The sequence below is a fragment of the Engraulis encrasicolus genome, chromosome 8, assembly GCF_034702125.1.
Source record: "Engraulis encrasicolus isolate BLACKSEA-1 chromosome 8, IST_EnEncr_1.0, whole genome shotgun sequence".
Taxonomy (NCBI): domain Eukaryota; kingdom Metazoa; phylum Chordata; class Actinopteri; order Clupeiformes; family Engraulidae; genus Engraulis; species Engraulis encrasicolus.
Genome location: NC_085864.1, coordinates 49,229,553 through 49,234,552, shown reverse-complemented (window position 1 = coordinate 49,234,552; position 5,000 = coordinate 49,229,553).

The window sequence follows — 5,000 nt, the reverse complement described above, 5'->3', positions numbered from 1 at the left end:
CTCCCAGACCCTTGCCATAATGAAGTTCACAGTTGGCAACCCTATGCTTACCTGTTATTAATAAAAGCAATAACTTAACAGTACACTCTAAAATTGTTGGGCTTACCGTAATTGAAATACATGCTTTATTCAGTGTTTTTTAAAAATGGGGCTCTCATGAAAATTTATTTTCAAAAATTTGGCGTTTATGGCTCTCTCCACCAAAAAGGTTCCTGACCCCTGCAATACATGTTACGCTCACACAGGGCAGTCAAATGATGGGAACCAAGGGGTCAGTAGTTCCGGCCCCAGGGAGAGGGGGCCTTAAATTTGGGTCATCACTACATTGTATCTATTGGATGGCGGGACCCTTTCAGATGGCTTTGCCCTATAAGCCCGGCAATAGCTGTCAGCACCCCCGCGCTCATCTTGCAATACGCTTGGCCAAGGACTATTCAACAATTACTGCGATGCGGCGCTACTGAACCATGACCTTTGCTAATCACACGACTGGGTAAAATAAAAGACCTGGTGGATAAGCTCCACTGCCTAAATTTGGACCCTCCAGAGAAGTCAAGTGAACGAGGAACGTTATTGAACAGGGCAGCTGCATGTGTGTGTGCGTTCCACATTAGTTAGCGCAGGCATCATTTTCTCACGACGCAGGGGCTGATAAATTACCTGTGTAGACTAGCGTACACGTAATTAGCATCATGGGGGCCTGTGTGTGTTAGCGAGAAACCGTAGAGAAATTGCTCGCTAATAAAATGAGACCTTGATGCCATAAATAAATAACAATCATTGTGAAATGTATAGTTTATCTGCTGTTGTAGCATCGTATGAAATATATATTTTCTCTTGCGTGCAGTTTATTTTTAATTTAGGGGGGATTATGAATTGACTCGCAGTAAATTGTTGTGCAAATGTTTCTAATTGAGTTTTGCCTCGCTAACCGTCCTTCAACACCTTGTTGCCAGTGTGAATTTACTGTGTTATTACAATATATTCAATCAGTTCTGCCCTGCCTTTTATCTGCCTAATTTTCTTTCTGTTGACTGCTCGATTTATCACATTGTCACCCTCTAAAACACACATGCAAAAAGCGCATGCACCCACACATGCACGCACACACACATAAACACACACACACACTAGGGATGGTACAAACCGCACCGAAAACCGAAACCGTACAATTCACACACTATACCGAACCGTAAAATGCAGTCCGTGGCAAACCGCAATTCATGTACTACCCAGAAAAAAATATGTACAACAGAGATTCTAGGAGTATCTTATCCAGTCTCTCTGATTAACACATTAGCATATAAGACNAAATCAGAGGATGTCACAATTAAAATCACACCATTTTCACATTATAAGCCCATACAAAGCATATGTAGGATATTTAGTGATAAGTCTGATTCTATCAGCCACTTGAAAGAGGGCATTTGGGACAGATGATTCAACTTGCGCATCATCACTTTATAATTGCAGTTATATAAATATGGTTTAATATTCCCAGCGCACTATTTATCATGAACTTTAAAAAAAAGAACCGTCGAGATCCGAAAACCGTGACCTTGACACCGTGATATGAACCGAACCGTGAATTTTGTGAACCATTCCACCCCTAGTACACACAGGCACACACGTAGGCACACACACACACACACACACACACACACACACACACACACACACACACACACACACACACACGCACAGATAATACCAATCAGTTTAAATCTGAAACTGTGTCAGATGTCCGTGATTCCCTGGTTGTCTTGAGTGTCCATTCCCTGATCTTGCCTCTCCTCGGCCTCAGTGAGTGTCGTATAGTATTGTCCAATCTTCAACCTGTCCTATTGGCACCGTGGACACGACCTGCTCTCAATCTCTCTATCACTTGATTGGGGTGTCTGTTTTTCAGACAATCTCTCTCTCCCTCCCTCCCTCTCTCTCTCTCTCTCTCTCCTTCTCTCCTTCTCTCTCTCTCTCTCTCCTCCTCCTCTTGTTGCCCTCTGTGAGTGTTGTGTAGTATATGGACGCATCTCCACCGTGTCCTATTGGCAGTCTGGAGACGCCCTGCTCACAATCTTCCTAACTGCCTGTCTGTCTGTCCCTCTCTCTCTCGGTTTCTCTCTGCCTCAGATGCTCCCCCCCCCTCTCTCTCTCTGTCTTTCTATCTCTCTCTCTCTCTCTCTCTCTCTCTCTCTCTCTAGGGGTGGGCGATATGACGATATTATATCGTGAATCGCGATATTGAGTAAAATATCGTCTCGAATCTGCCAAAGTGGAGAAATCGTATAGATCGTCTTGCAGTGAGGATGTTTATTATCAGTATCAGAGTGACGTTTTCTCACTTGTGTTGTTGTCTTAACTTTATTCTTTACATTATTGTATTCCAATTGTACACTTTATGAGAGTATCATCAGTGTGTTAACATTTTATTGACTGCAAATTACAAATTGCAAGTATATGAAAGTTGTTTTTTGTTGTTTTTATTTTTTGGATGGAAGATCGTGATAAAAAATCGAAATCGTGATTTCATGTTAAAAAATCGTGATACAACATTTTTGCCATATCGCCCACCCCTATCTCTCTCTCTCTCTCTCTCTCTCTCTCTCTCTCTCTCTCTCTCTGTCTCTCTATCTCTCCATCTCCCTCTCTCTCTCTGTCTCTCTATCTCTCCATCTCCCTCTCTCTCTTCCATTCTCTCCTCCATCTCTCGCTCCTTCTCTCTCTCTCCTCCATCTCTTGACTCCATCGACTATCCTGTGCCTCCTTATCAGCAATCAATCGCACGGCAACAGCAAATCCACCACACCATGGGGCCTTTGGCACTTGATTCTCTCTCTCTATCTCTCTGTCTCCCTCTCTTTTTCTCTCTCTCTGCCTCTGTCTCTCTCTCTCTCTCTCTCTCCCTCTCTCCCCCTCTCTTGCTCTCTTTTCGCTCTTGTTTTCTCACCAACATGGTTAGATGAGGTTGTCTTTGTTTTACCAGAGTCTTTGAGACTAAAGGTCACTTTGAAAGCAATCAGTGGTTAACCCTGTGTCACGTCTGAGGTGCAGAGATCAACCACACACGCGCGTGCACACACACATGCTCGCACACACACACACACACAACTAACTACTAACCTCTAATCATCAACCAGGAGCAAGCAAGGATGGAGGGTAACTCAACCGTGAATAGAAGCTTGTTAGTTTGACTGGATTGAGCCTGTCACCACCATGTAACCAATGCTACCAATGCACTCTGGCTGTCTGGGCTTAAGCCCAGTGGAAAACGCTAGTTGTCAATAAACTCCTTCCCTGATTGGCTGAGGAACAGGAAGGGAGCTCCGTTGGGGTGGAATCACGATCGGTGACAGACAGCTGGAGAATACTGGAAGCGACCAGAGCGCGCACACATCCGTGTTAGCTCATCTGTGTGATCTGATGTCATTATTCCTTTCAATGATGTATCAATTTGGACTGGTTTGGAGACACCCTGACACTTACAAAGGGCATGAGCCTCTGTATTCTGGGTTCGTTGCTGTTAGTCAGGCCGTGCCTTCCTAAGGACACAAAACCGTCCGTGTTGCTTCTAGTCAGGCCAAGAGCAATACAAATATCCTTTCTGAGCTCCAGAAAAATGGCAACCCCTCCCACTTTGTCGGGAACCAGTCAACCAGTAGCAAACCAAGGGAGGCAGGAAATGTTAATTGTTATGGTCTTGGTCAGACCAAGTCTCGAAGAGATTTGAAAGTTGATGATAATCAGGCTAGGTTGCTGTAGGCTTATTACACATCTGGGTAAAATCGTAGCCTGTATGGCTTCAGCTTGTCTTGTTTTTGTCAAAAATTACTCTGATACACTCTCATTACTATATTCTACGTATGTGTCCTGAGTTCCTGTCTTGCACTTGGATGTCTGTCCTGCCTGTGTCTATGTCTTGGCAAGGGAAAGAGAGAAACCGCATTGTGATTTCCTTTGTACTGTAGGACCTGGGCTTATGGACATATTGACAATCTAGCCGACTTGACTTGACTACTGTATGCATATTGACTGCATATTTGAGCAGTAATAGCTACAAGGTAGCTACTAAATGCAAAATCAATATGGAAATGTGAATGCATCTCCTTATAGAGGAACTCTTCAGGCATTCAGATGTTTCAACAATATGAGAACATTGAGCCTATTATGTGTGTTCTACTGGAATGTCTGGACGGAAAATATCTGTATTTCATATGTTCTGTTGTTATTCCGATATGCTCTGAACTTTCTGATTGATGTAGAAATGGTGAAGTGTGTGTGTGTGTGTGTGTGTGTGTGTGTGTGTGTGTGTGTGTGTGTGTGTGTGTGTGTGTGTGTGTGTGTGTGTGTGTGTGTGTGTGTGTGTGTGTGTGTGTGTGTGTGTGTGTGTGTGTGTGTGTGTGTGTAAACAATAGCTGTCATGACATTTACCCGTACTGCAGTGAGTGGCAACAGACCACTCTAGTATGACTCCAGTTAAATGTCGTGCCAACTGCTGTCTTGACTTGACAAGTCCTCATGTGAACCTACTCCATTGAGTGATGAGTTATCCCATAACACATTTATAAATAACTTTTATATATAAGAAATACATAACAATGCCGTGCCACAATACCGTGGCCAACCGGTAGGGCACTCCATGCGGCTGACCCGGGTTCAATTCCTGGCCCCGGTCCTTTGCCAACCCGTCCCCGTCTCTCTCCTAATTCGCTTCCTGTCCAACTCTCACACTGTCCTATCAAATAAAGTCGAAAAATAAATACATGTTAAAAGAAAAAATACATATAAAATAGTCTATGAAATGTATAATTATTCTATTTAGTGGTCTTTTGGCAGAGTGAAAATAAGAGTCTTTTCTCTACACAGTTTGATGAAGCTGTGATGGAGGAAGATCACCTGTACTCAAAGGCAGGCTGCTATAGTCGGTTACAATCAGGGCAGCTGCCTACTGTATGTGTCAACTGAATTTTAGGCGAAGAAGGAAAGGGGGAAGGGTCAATGCA